This window comes from Cryptomeria japonica, chromosome 8 (assembly GCF_030272615.1).
Source record: "Cryptomeria japonica chromosome 8, Sugi_1.0, whole genome shotgun sequence".
NCBI classification, from domain to species: Eukaryota; Viridiplantae; Streptophyta; class Pinopsida; order Cupressales; family Cupressaceae; genus Cryptomeria; species Cryptomeria japonica.
The window spans coordinates 131,434,829-131,449,666 of NC_081412.1; positions in this window are offsets into that span (position 1 = coordinate 131,434,829).

Below are 14,838 nucleotides of genomic sequence, written 5' to 3' on the forward strand. Positions count from 1 at the left end.
TGTAATGCGTGAGACCTTTTTCCATTAATTTGCACCATACTTTAATATTCCATGATGCATAATTATATGGAGTTAAAGGTGAAAATTTATGAGGACTAATTGCAACAAAAATTAAAGAGCACAAGGAAAGAGAGGCACAATCACACAAGACAACCCCCCCAAATTCACTCAATCAAAGAACCCCCCCCCCCCCAAAATGATGATTTGGCACTTTATACTTAGTGCGTGTACAATGGGCCACTTGCAAAAAATGGCAAAGTGGACTTCTGATTTTAACTTTATAGCTGCCTCAATAAGGCCAAAATAGACTCAAACTAATAATTCAAGAGATCTAAACTAATATCCAAACAATTTACAAGTACCAAATAGGCCAAATAAGACCAATACCTAAAAGTATAATTTCCACTCAAAATCTCTGAAATCTGATCATAGATTATGAAAGTGGATGAAAAAATATGCACTTTAAAAAAAAATGGTACCTGAAAAAGAGGTCGTATGAGCTCAAATGAAGCCTTTGAAGTTGCAAAATTGAGGATCGAACAGGTATAGTTGAGAGAATCCAAAAATTCTAAAAACTTGTGTACCAAAATCAGAAAATAACCACACCACTGCAAAGAGCATGAAAATTTATCTCAAATAAAAAAAATTGCACCAAAAAAGGAGCAAAATTGAGCAAGTTATGGGCCTCCAAAGTTGACCCATAAAACCAAACCGCTCAACGGAGAGGGGTCTAAATTTTTTTTCAAAAAATGCTCGCTGGGCACTCACTGTGCACTAAGTTTGTGCTGCTGACTGGGCAAAAGGTAATCTTTTTTCAAAATTGGAAAAAAAATTTCAATTTTTAATTTATTTTGAGATCCGAAAATTCCGCACCGTATCACCCGAATTGGGCAAAAAAATCCTCCAACACCCAAAATTCGATTTTCGCCAAAATAGGTTGAGTTTATACTCAATTTTTATGGAAACGGCCTCCCGAACGCAATGGTGAGGTCAAAAACCTTCTAAGATGCCTCCAAAAAATGTTGTCCCTTAGATCCGAAAATAGAAGCCTTCCAAGATGTCTCCCAAAACCAATCAATGAAGCCCCAATAACTCTGATACCATGTGAGATTTTGCCAAGATCAAGGGCACAATGAAAAGCATAAAAGAGAGACAAAACAATGACAAGAACAAACTGTATTATCATCAATATGCAAATGATCAACTGGATTAACCAATACAATGAATATAAGCTTGCTTATATAGGCAAGGCCATATGGATGTATGAGCACACAATCATGACATGTGGCTCAATGAGAAACAAGGGTAGGTATGAAATTCTAGGGGTAGGTAAGAGAAATAATATAATATTCCACAAGAGGTGGATGACCCACCGAATGTGGAGTGTAACAACAAAATAAGACCACAAAAGGTGGAATTTCTCCTACAAGCTACATCCCTATGTGCACACTTCCCTAAGTGTCTCAAATCCAAACTACGAAGAGATGTATTATCCTAAGTTAACTTAAGTAAAGTGTAATAATATCCATGATGAATATTTATTTACACCAATAGTAATGAATCCATTGTCTCATGAATAAAGGAGTAATAAGGTTGCTTTTCAATTGTATATTGTCTCTTGATTTCATGCCAACTATTTGATAAAATTCCAGTCAGCTGTAGGTATGATTTGTATTCAAATTCATGTAATAAGTTGCACAATCATCCTAGAGGGTTATGCTATTGTTTAGTAATTATTTGCAAGTCACACTTAGATGAAAATTTGTGGTTAATGCTTCCAAAACTAGTTTGAAACTTTGTGATAGACAAATCAGCATAACACGCAAGTTATCACCATCCTAGAAAACCGCATAACACGCAAGTTATACAGACTGAGGGGTAGAACAACACATGTTGTCAACCAATTGTTTGACAATTTTCCTTTCATTTTTAGTCCTATTTAAGCAGGGGATATTACATGTTTTAAAATGAATATGTTTTTATGTAAAATTTGTATTCGTCATTGAGATGATGAGCGTGAGCTTTAATCCTTATGATGAGATCCACTCAATATTGAAACTGACAATAACAATTGTATATTTGTTGTTTAAGTTTCTTCATCTTTCTTTTGTTTTGAATTCTCTTTTCCTTTAAGTACTTTCTGGTTAAAATGTACATTTTAAAAATCTAAATTAATATCTTACGAGGGAGTTGCCTCTCTCGAACACAGAGGAAGATCATTGTTCTTTCATGATCTATTCAACTATTGGAACATTTTGTTACTTCCCATTGGGCAAGTCATATATATTCCGAAGTAACAAATCTGTATACTAACAATATGAAAATGAAAGCTATAGATCTATAAAAGGTTTTTTTTTAATATTATAAAAAATAGAATTATTTATGAGTAGTAGTTGTCGAAACACAATTTTTTTTTAATAACTTCATTTTTTGGTAGATTGGCCTCAACATGGTCCTACATATGCATTTAGTGAACAATTCTGGTTGAAAAAATTGTAGACATGCATATAACTTAAATGAATCTAGCTAGCTCATATGTTTGGTCAAAATTGATTTTTAGTTAGAAATAGATAAATTCACTTGTGTTGATAAATCAACCTAAAGTGTGGCAATTTTTATACTTTCACCTTATACTACTACATGGAATGAATTTAGAGATTGTTTTTTTGAAATAATAAAAGAAAAAAGAGACAAATGTGTTAGATTCAATGACAGTCCCACAGACACTGAGAGGGGGTGAATCAGTGTCTAACCGGTTAGTTGTATATTTAAACTTATTTATAACTTTGCCACCCAAAATAGTGTACCAGTAAACAAGAATTGATGCAATAAACAAAAATAATAGAGATAGCATAGAAACACACCATAACACAAGATTTTTAATGAGGAAACCTGGTGTGGGAAAAACCTCAATGAGATTTATGACCCACAATATTTACTCACTGACCAATGAATAAATACTACTTACAATAGGGGCCTGCACATGCAGGGAGGCCAACAACCTAGAGCTCACTGTTTAATGAAGAGTCTTACTGACTACAAAATGGATAATTAAATCCAATACAATATACTGCTCAAAACAACATCTCTAATGTCAGGTTTATTACCGGTTTAAGCTCAGTTAGATACCTTAACCAAAACCTTCATTGTCCACTATATCACCTCATACAATGATTACATTCCTCCATTCTACATTACATCAAATTGACCTACGAGATCTCATACATATATGAGTCTATACAATATACCAAGTCGGCTTACAATAGATAATTATATTACAAAAGTTCATCCCATCTTGGCTTGAGTGTCGGTATGCTTTGTTGCTGATGTAATCTGAATGCCGGTGTAAGCGTCTGCTGGTGCTAGTGTCTGTCGGTGCTTGTAGAAACTTATTGCTGGTTGGTGCCAGTTGGTTTCCATCAATGACACCATCAACTATTCTCATATGAGTGTAGAATGCCAACAATCTCCCCCTTTGGCATTGATGGCAACACTCATGATAAAAATCAAAACTGAAATCTAAAAAGATGTGCTCCCCCTGAGCAAGTGATCTCCTCTGTACATGAATTTTTCTCTCTAGTACTCCCCCTTTGACATCAATGACAAAAGATGTCATAAATAATCAAAAGAGTACAAAAATTCTACCTCAAGGTCTGTAACCAGTTGGTTACTATTTGAAAGATGTTCGTCAAAACTAGATTCAAACTCTGCATAAACTTGTTGCTGTCAGTTAGAGTTGCCTCAGTCTGCTGGATCATACCGGTGAGATAGTGCATTTGCTGCTTTGGTGATCACTCTCCTTGAACTGTTGCCTTAGTTAGTTCAACTCTCAGAATAATCAGACTATCTAACCTTGGACCAAGTTTACTCTTTAGTTCCTGAGCTTTGGACCTTATTCTTGCCTTCTCTTTCTCAAGTTTCTCCAACTTATCCTCAAAAACTGTCATTTCCTGATAAAAAACTGATGCAAGTTCAGATGAACCTATCATATTGTCTACTATGTCATCAATCTCTTTTTGTGTCTCCTTAATCTCCTCATCAATGTCCTCTATCAAACAGTGAGATTTACATGCTTCTCTATACAACTCCTTATACTCCAAAATTGTTGAATTAAGTACCAGTAAAAGTGTGTCCAAGTGATCGGTACATTTCTTTATAGTGTTCTCAAAGAATGTATTTTTCTCTTTGTCAACTATCTCCTTAATGGTATCCTCATTCACCTTTTCCAGAGCTATGACATTATCAACAATGAATTTGGACAATGTGTCCAATTTACCTAAAGAATCATTAATGTGCTCTATCTGACAATTAGGTGCCATCATCTTCAGGATAGGTAATGTTTTATCAATTGCCTTAAATGCTAAGGCATTGCAATCAGTTATCCTCTTAATAGAATCCAATAGAACCTCTGTTATGTTCATACGTCTGAATTCACCTGTAGATGTGCTCGGTTCTGCTATGGGTTTCTTCTCAACAGATGTTTGTCCAATTACCTTTACTATATCATCTTTCTTTCCATCAGATGCTTCCACTTTACTTACATTTTCTTCTGGTGGATTTGTCTTTGTATGTACCTCTACCTTTGATGGTTTCTCAATTTAATTAAGCACCTCTATAACTGCCGGTTTCCCAGACTCAACATGAACCTTTGCCTCAGATTGTTTCTCAGTCTGTACAACTGTTGGTTTCTCTGATTCCAGTTGCTCTGTGTTAGTTGTCTTAACCTCTGTAGGTTTCTCAATCTCCAATTGCTCAGCTTGAGTTGGTATCTCAGTGTTCTGAGAATCAACAATTTTTGCCAGTTTCTCAATCTCCTGAGAGTCTACAGTGTGTGCCAGTTTCTTAGAGATCTTGTTGTCCTTGACATCATCTGCCTTAACCTCTGCAGTTTCTTTGTCGACAACAATGTTTATATCCTGTGTATCCACATTCATGGTAAAAAGTATTTCTGACTCCAGGTTAGTATCATCATGAGTTATACCTTCAGTAGCCATATCCAGTGGATTAGCTGTATGTACCGGTGATGTTGAAGTTAATGGAGGGGTGTCCTAAGCCGGTGGAGGGATGTTATCTGTTACTTTTATAATAGGTAAACCACCTACTTTACCTTTTCCCTTATCTTTTTGATATACCTTGAATGTCTTTTCCACTTTCAGTCTGTTTCTTTCCTCTTTCTTTTCCTTCTCAACAAAAAATATGTCCCATTTATCTGCAATTTTCTTAACCCTTCCAGCCATCAGGATTACTTGTCGGTGTCCACTGACAAATACTGACTAGTTTGCTTCAGATATAAGCTCATCTATCTCTTCCTTAGAGTTTATTGGATGTACAACCAAAAGTGCTTCAAATTTCAACTTCTTATCCATTTCCATCACAGATAGCCATTTAGCTTGCAATCTCATGTATAGATCATTAGTTAAATCATCAATTACTTCTATCAAAAATTTCTTGTAGATATCCAAATATAGAATAATGTTTTCTTCAATAGTTTGTTTGTCAGAATCCTTAAAATAATTATACCATTTATTTACATTTACCAGATTACCTTCCTGTGTAATCTCATTCAGTAGATCATCCAATGTAGGGGTAACCGGTGTCTGTTTCTTCTTTGGTGTAAGCTTCTTCTGTGGTTCCCTAATTGCCTGTTGCTTCTTCCTTAGTGTTCTGGTTTTCTTAGGAGGAGGAGAAGGTACTAGTGAGGTTTCCCTTTTCCTTTCCACTCTCTTAAAATCAATAACCTTGCCACTGTCAGTATCAGAAGATGTTACAACTGGTGAAACATGTGCTTCAGGTTGCAGTCCTTCAAGCTCACTAGCTGATATACCACTGATATTCATGACATTTTCCTTGATTTTCTTGACCTTCTTAGAGGCATCTCTGATAAACTTTTCTCTTCGTTTTCTCCTCTTCTACATAGATACATTACTCTCAATGGTTCCCTTGGTGCATCAAGTAGAGCTTTTTCATATGTCTCTAGATCATATAGGTCTACCTCATAACCCATCTCAGTAACCCAAATAGTTCTAGGGCTTATTACTTCCATCCAAGTTTCATCTCACTTAATGACAAAGTAGATTTGCTTGTCATACTTATCAATTATGCTCTGTGGTAACCTTTCCCTTTCTCTCATCTTAGTTTGAAATGTTTTGAAGTAATCTGCAATGTTCTTATGACAGTCAGTGCCCATATTGGTGAAAGCTTCCTAATTTTTTTTGCCTACCGGGATGTCATAACCAAAATCCTTGTGACCTATGCTGGGTATCTCTTTGGTAAAGTATAGCATCAAGCATACTAGTAGGTTCCCAAAATGGAAAGTACCTTTCTTATCTCCCTTAATCTTCTTCAAATTGTCAATAAATTCATCTTTAAGCCATTCACAAACATCAATCTTAGCATTATTGTTCACCATCTCATATGCACTGTGAATACAAAGGCTAGAAATTGAATTTAGTCTATTTGCATGTGTTGCTTTATATCCAAGTATCATACTAACATATCTCACATTTAAATCCTTAACATCATTGACTCTAAGTGACCTACTATCAGATGTGGCTTCAGTTAACTCCATAAATCCCTTGTTAGATATTTTCTTGGTTTTATCTGGCCTACTACCGGTTGAAGGTAAACCAGTAATTACCTTAATTGCTTCCTTGGTTATCTTGCAAACTAACTCTAGCCATATGGACTCTCCATGGACTCTTCTTAATACAAGTCGTACAACTTCCTTTTGAAATTCGGGAATGCTCAAAATTTTTACAAAACCTAAGTCTTCCACAATCTTATGATCAGGTTTAATCACACCTTATTCATCGGTAATGACCTCATTAAACATTTTCTTTAAATCCTCAGTCCCTAGGTTTTCTATGTTGCAATGTATGTAGATTCTAGGGTCTTTAGCAAATGTGACACCCTTTGGAATTTTCAAAAAAGCTCTGACAGAATCATCCTACTTTGTAATCTTAGGGATAATCTTAAACACAAGTCTAGGGCGTTTGACGTTTTCAACAATGGTAGGGTTTTCAATAAACTCAGGAACAAAATATGAGGTTGCCATTTCAAAAGATAAATACCTCTTTAACTGAAGTTCTCCAAATGCCTAAAAATCACTTCGTAGCTTCGTCTTAGAATGCCCTTGCTCAATTTCGCGCTCTCTAATTGTTTGAATGCTCAGTGAGTTGAAAATGAGCGATTTTCTGGTGCTTTATAGCCAAAAAGGTTCTTTAAAACTGCATTAAATGCTTGTCGGTTAAGTGAAAAATTAACACATCTACCGGTAAAGAAGAAATGTATCTTCTTCCCATCAACCGAGGGTAAAATGCATGATTTTCAATTTGCTGCAATACCCACTAAGGATTATTCCTTAGTTAGATGAAGAATCTCCTACTGGTGGAGGGCTACTCTATTCTACCAGTGCAAAGATAGATTCATCAACTTTCTGATCACTCTTCTTAATCCATTGTTTTGAAAATTCTTGATTTACTTCATCTACCTTTTCTTTTCCCTTCAAACTAGATCCTTTATTGTTCACTGGTATAGTCTTGCTTCTACAAAATTTTGCAATATGCCCAATCTTGTTACATGCATAACAAGTTACATTATTCCTTTGAATAGCCTTTCCATATCCTTGACCGGTTTGTGATCTGCATTGATTAGATAAATGCCCAAATCTACCACAAACATAGCATTTCACATTCATTCTACAATTTTCTAAATTATGACCAACTTTGTTGCATTTGGAACATTGACCAGTGGGTGAGTTTGTATTCTAATTATTTCTAAATCTACACAGATTTTCTCTATAACCATATTTGTTGCAATTGAAGCATTTCCCATTAAATTTATAAGCATTAGGTTGTCTTACCGGTTTGTTCTAATCTTGATTGTTTGCAGTACCAGAACTCTCTCCAATTTCAAAACCAAGTCCAATTGTATCTGCATCAGGTTTCTATCTTTTCAGCATGTCATCAAGTCTTTCTGAACTTTTCTTGAATTTGTCTTTGTGTTCATTTACAGTGATCAACTCATTTTCCAGAATTCCAACTTGTCTTGTAAGCTCCTCCTTATCATGTTGCATGTGAATTAGATCTATCTTTAGCATATCATTCTCATGACAAAGTCTCAGATTTTCATTTCCTGCATCATTGAGTCTCCTAGTCAAGTCTTCTTCATTCTTCTTCCTATCTTCAATATCCTTACATAACCTCATAGTCATATCTTGCATTTCATTCTTCATATTAGTGTTTTCTTGTCTCAACTTATTTGCAATGTCTCTAAGAGTTTCCTTTTCATCATCATCATTCTATTTTTTCTCATGAAATTCCTTTCTATTATTTTGTGCTATGACTAGGTTCTCCTGAAGTCCTTTAATGAATTCTTGTGCAATCCTCAAATCATCTTCTAGCATGATATTCTTCAATTTTTCCGCATCAAAATCTTCAAGAGATCCTTCCAACTGTTTTCTTAAGTTCTCCATCTGTATCGGTTTCAGAACCTTCCTCAAGCTGTTAGGCTTTTGCAAATAGAGGGCCAAGCTCTGATACCAATTGTTAGATTCAATGACAGTCCCATAGACACTGAGAGGGGGGGGGGGGGAGGGGTGAATCTGTGTCTAACCGGTTAGTTGTATATTTAAACTTATTTATAACTTTGCCACCCAAAATAGTGTACCGATAAACAAGAATTAATGCAATAAACATAAATAATAGAGACAACATAGAAACACACCATAACACAAGATTTTTAACGAGGAAACCTTGTGTGGGAAAAACCTCGGTGGGATTTGTGACCCACAATATTTACTCACTGGCCAATGAATAAATACTACTTACAATAGGGGCTTGCACATGTAGGGAGGCCAACAACGTAGAGCTCACTACTCAATGAAGAGTCTTACTGACTACAAAATGGATAATTAAATCCAATACAATGTACTTCTCAAAACAACATCTCTAATGCTAGGTTTAGTACCGGGTTAAGCTTAGTTAGATACCTTAACGAAAACCTTCGTTGTCCACTATATCACCTCATACAATGATTACATTATTCCATTCTACATTACATCAAAATTATCTATGAGATCTCATACATATATGAGTCTATACAATATACCAAGTCGTCTTACAGTAGATAATTATATTACAAAATTTCATCCCATGTCAGCTTGAGTGCTGATATGCTTTATTGACGATGTAATTTGAATGCTGGTGTAAGTGCCTGCCGGTGCCGATGTCTATTGGTGCATGAAGTTTGTGATGCCGATGCATGTAGAAACTTATTGCTGATTGGTGGCAGTTGGTTGCCATCAATGACAACATCAACTATTCTCATATAAGTGGAGAATGCCAACAAAATCTTCATTACAACAATAATTGATCACTTAGCTTCACACAATTGATGTTGGCGACACTTCTCAACATGCCACTTAGCTTCGGACTGTTCTCTCTCTCGCCGCAAAGGTGTTGCCACTTGGTGGAAGGATACTACTGAAGAACACTTGATAGTTAATGCTACTAGGGTAAAAGCACAAACCTGTGTCACACTTTTATAAAGGAACCAACCAACACAACTAAAACTGTTTAACTTCGACTGCATAAAAGTGACATTTCTAAATTGATTTTTGAAATGATGTAAACTGATCAAATGTAGAAATATTAATGAAATTTAGGTCTGTTATTTTTTAATTTTTCCATTTTTCAAATTGTTATTTTTTTAATAAATTCAAAGAGAGATTTTTCATTGCCAAAAAAGGCTAAAAATCAGGGGTTCTAGTTGCCATCACCAAAAAAAATGAAAAAAAAGACTTAGTATTTTTTTTTTTCCAAATAGATAACATATATGTAGTATTAATAAAAAACAATAATTTTGATGTATATTTTTCTCGTTATAATATTTTGAAGTCCAACATAGCTAAATTTGATAGTTTTCATTCGACGTCACCTTTTGACTACTAAATTTATCATTTACCCCCCCAAAAAATCACTTTTCCAGAAGATTCTCTCATCTAGTGAAAAATATTTTTTTAATTTGTTTTCTAATATTATTTAATAAATTTTTTTAATTTCTAATTAGCCTCTTTTTTAACTTTAAAAAGCTACTCGCATTATTTAATTAATAAAAAATATTAAAATTAATCAAAATACTAAAAAAATTATGTCTAGATTCGTGACTTCGAGCTCTACAAAAGGGTATTTTTTTATTTTTGTAAAAAATTATTCTGCTTGAAGAAAAAATGAGTAGAAGTGAAAAGTTTCAGAAATACAGAGTTTTTCACCTTTTTAGTGCCACATCACATGACACATAGGCTAGTCCGGTCAGACTGAGTCCGACTGAACTCAGTCCGACTGAACTAACCTTAGTTATAACATGAAAAAAAAATTAATTTTTTTGAATGGAATCATTTAAACTAAGGGAGTCCAACCAAACTGAGTTCGATTGGACTTTCGATGCCATTTTAGCACCAAGAAAGTGCTACATGGCACCATGCAACCCAAGGGTAGTCCGGCCGGACAACCCTCAGTTGGCCCAAAGTGTAACACAACACCATGTTTTTGCCCACTAAAATTAATTTTGTTGACTCCTCTCAGGAGGATGATGCCTCCTCCTAGGATGAGGTGCTCCTTACTATTAAAGATCTTATTGCTCCTACTCCAATAACTTCTCTAGTTGATGCTGCCCCTATGCTTGTTCCTTCGCAACAAACTGTTGCTAGTTTGCTATAGCCTACTGCTAATCTACAACAATACACTACTACCGCTACTAATCACATGCTCGACAAGGCCCTTCCTAATGATATTCCTCTTGATGGTCCTAATGTTAGTATCAACTTGACCGTGGTTCATCGCAGGCAAACATGGAAGTTTTCTTCGCTTCCCAAACTTCTCCTTGTCAAGGCTTGGGCGCCTCTACCCCTCCTTTTGTTGGCTTTGGGGTGTTGGCTTGACATGTTTTCTTTTGCCTGTTAGCTTTGTTTGTTTGTTGTGGAAGTGTCATTTTGGCTTGTTTTGATTTTCATAGTTGCGATTTACATGTTGTTAATGTGCTGCTACTAGTAATCTGTTTGACTTTACACCCTCTGGGCTATTGTTTGTAAGGGCCAACACCCAATTTTTGCTTCTTTTAATATAAAAAATAATTGATTAGTATAAATAGGGCACCACAAGAAGTTACAACTCTATTCAACACTAGGTTACTAGGAAAAAATATCCTACTTTTGCATGGCCACTAGCTAAGATGAAATTCATTTTCTACCTCAAGGCCTTTAATTTAGATATGACTATAATGATTCAATCATTAAGAGGACAAATTATTCTTAGAACATATGAGCTAGTAGTTAGAGAACTGAATAACCTAATAGATGTACCAAGACTTTCTTTAAGATTACATATGCCCTTGTTCCCCAAATTCTCACTTTTAGTGCAAAATGAGGTACTAATTACAAACCATTTCTAATTAGGAAACCCTCAAGTTACCCCTCCTATCTACATCTACTTATTAAATCATGCATCTACATTATTAGCTACTCTAGAAATAGATGACATGAAGAGTACATTGAGAACATATTCAAATGATATTATCAGTTTAAAAAAGAGAAGTAGCATATCCTAGGAATGCGTATCAAAATAATGAAAGGAAAGGGTCTTAACACCCATCAAATAGGTATTAAAATAAAATTCATTACTAGAAGCAAGCTTGTGCCCACAATCAACCTAAGCTTCAACTGCAAAATTAGATTGTATTGATGGATGTGCCATTACAATCATTTCTGCATAATACAACTAGAGACCTTATTTTGAGACAATAATTTTTTAGAGGATATCAAGATGCGATGATTACCCTATTATGATACTCATAGTAGCACTCTTCAAAATGTTAGGGTTTTTATGGCCATGCCTAGTCATATCATATCTTGCCCTAGTTGAAAATCCCTAAAAACTATCCGCACCCTAGTTACTCTTATTATGTTTTGGCATTGACCTATTGTTGTTTGTGCTTGATCCTTTAAGTTATAATTTCAAGAGACTTTTAAGACATCACATTGTTGGCTCCATTGTCCTAGTAACCCTTCATTCCCATTTGCCTCGATATTATTTCATTTGCCTAGGTTTTATTAAGTTAGGTGTAATTTTGTGCTTCTGCTCTCCGTATAACTTTGTGCTGAGTGTCTTCCTCCTATTGCAACACACCCAAGATTCTTATCACAAGCTCCAAAATCTTGTCCCACCTCCAAGCAATGCCATTGTGCTCTTGTGACACATGTCATGGAATCACACAATCACACATTGCTATGGAAATGACTATCCAACCCTTACAATGCACCAATAATTGCTTCCACTCTATACACTGAACCTTGTTAGAACTGTGAAGTTGTGTGATCATGCCACCTATCCATATGTTAGAGAAGGCACAAGTCTTAGCAGAGCCCAAACAAAATATTCCTTCCAATAGTATGCCATGGAAATCCAAGTGACTATTCTTGATTGGTTTTGCAAGAGCATAGAGGTATAAAAGGCTAAATCTTGTTAGGGTCATGATGGAATGAAATGTTCTCACACATGCCCCAAGCCCACTGATATTCTTAGAGTTGTTTGAAGAAGTCTTCAATAAGTACAGTCCATGTGGCAGTCTGTCGCATGAAAAGAGAGCCCTAGTGCAAACTGTGACGGTGCGATAATGCAATACAATCTGTCCTTGCTCAAAGAAAGCTATCCAATATGTGGGCTTGTATGATTTTCTGTAAAATATCTCATTGAGTGACAAATATTAATTGGATGATAATTTTTAATGCTTCGTAGAATGTTTTTCAAATTTGATCAAAGCTCACAATCATCATTGATCTTACCTACATAATTCAAATCAATGGCTAGTATTCAAACATAGGAATAACTACTTGTGAGCTCTATGTTTGTGGGAATGAGCAGTGGTGAGCTAGAGTTTCCTATGTGATGTTTGTAAGGATGAATTTAAAAGTTTGGTTGAAAATATGCATTTAGTAGATGCAAAATTTGCATTTCAATTGGTCATCTGTCTTCGACAATCAGCATCCTACTCAGTAGATGATCTGATTTTGAAAATTGTGGTAATTCTATAGGGGTGTAAAGGGTTTTGGCCTGATCTTTTGGCTTATGTGATAATATTAACCTCAATCTTGGCTTCTTCCAACAAATTCAAATGATTTAATGAGTTTTTTTTTTGTGAAAATTATATCTTGTAATGAGTGCAAGTTTCCACTAGCTTTTTATTAAATAAAAAGTGCAATGTAACTAAAAATATTCACATGGGTCATGCAATTTTGTTTTAGGATAACATGTTCAAGTATGTGTAATAAGGATTATGGAATTTATAGTTTTGGGTGGGTGTTTTTTAGAGAGGTCAAGTTTTTTTTTTAGCCACACAAAATAATTTTGTAAGAGAAAAGTTCTAAATAGTATGTCTTTCATTCAAATTGTTTTATATGAATAACATGTGTCAAGTTCATAATTGTCTCCATGGTGTATACACTCTTTTACAAATAAAATAACCAAGGATCTTCGAGTTTATTTTTGCAATTTTCTCGCATTGCATATTCTATTTTTCTTCTTCTATTGAAGTAATAGATTAAATGCTTTAAGTGGAATATGGAGAAGTGTATCCAACATTAAGGATTTCTAAGTATAATGGTAAAGGATACCATTTGTTGGATGTGTTAGTGTAAGGCATTGATACAATTAATCTCCTAAATTTGAGTTTAGATGCTAGAAAGAGACATTTGCACAACAATATTTGACTCTGTACCTTGAATATGCACAAGTCTAGAATTTAATTTATCTAATATCCAAAATAAGAAAACCTAAATGATAAATTGTTTGAATATTTTTTATTTTATTGTTAATTTATATATATATATATATATATATTTTATAATTGAAGCAACAAAACAAGGATCTTGACCCTATATACAAATAATATGAAGGCAAGATTAACAAGCCATTAGCAACACATTAACAACATTGAGTAGTCCAAACTTAACATATCAAAAACACATATCAAGGTATGAAGCACTTAAGAAAAAACCAACAAAAAAGGAAACCACAAGGTGGTTTGGCAAACATTTTGCCTTAGTCTTCAGTAAAGAATTTAATCGAATCCTTATAGTTGTGTTCATTTTCAGCATCTTCCACAAGGACCATCTACAATAGGCACAAAGTGGTGGTTGAACTATGCATAACGTTCGAAGTGAACCTAAATACATGCACCATCTTTTTCTCTACTTGTCCATTAGCTTCACTTCCAGAGCAGCCAGGTTTGCAACAATAGCATCACATTTGGCATAGGCATTCTTCCCAATTGGGGTCTCGTTCTCGAAGTGGGCAACTTCTGCCAAGTCCAATGGCTCCATAGTACTCTCCGAGTGGACATTGGATATCTTTCTAGAGTAGTTCATGTCCTCCTCATCTTCAATCTCCCCCACCTCCTTAGGATCATCATCATTAGTTTATGTGGCTTCCTTCTTTGTATCCATCAACCTACCAGCTAGCCTATTGGACATGCAAGGGTTAGCGTTTCCCAACCCATTGTCTTCCCCATCACTATCAATTTCCTTAATGTAGGCTTGAACTTAGGTCTTAGCATTTTTAGCCAAAGGGGTGGTTTTGCCTTTTTTGGCTGAGCTTAAATTGGTGGCAAAGTGTATTAGGTCACAAAGTCTGCCAACATCAAGGTTATGCCCATAAGTGCTAGGAATAGTTTGTCCCCTTAGGGTAGCTAAGTTGGGATTTGTCATAGTGGAAAAAGGAGTTTTAGTGGTGGTTTTATCAACATCAAGGATTTTGAGATGCTTCTTCTTTCTTTTGTGGCTCTTAG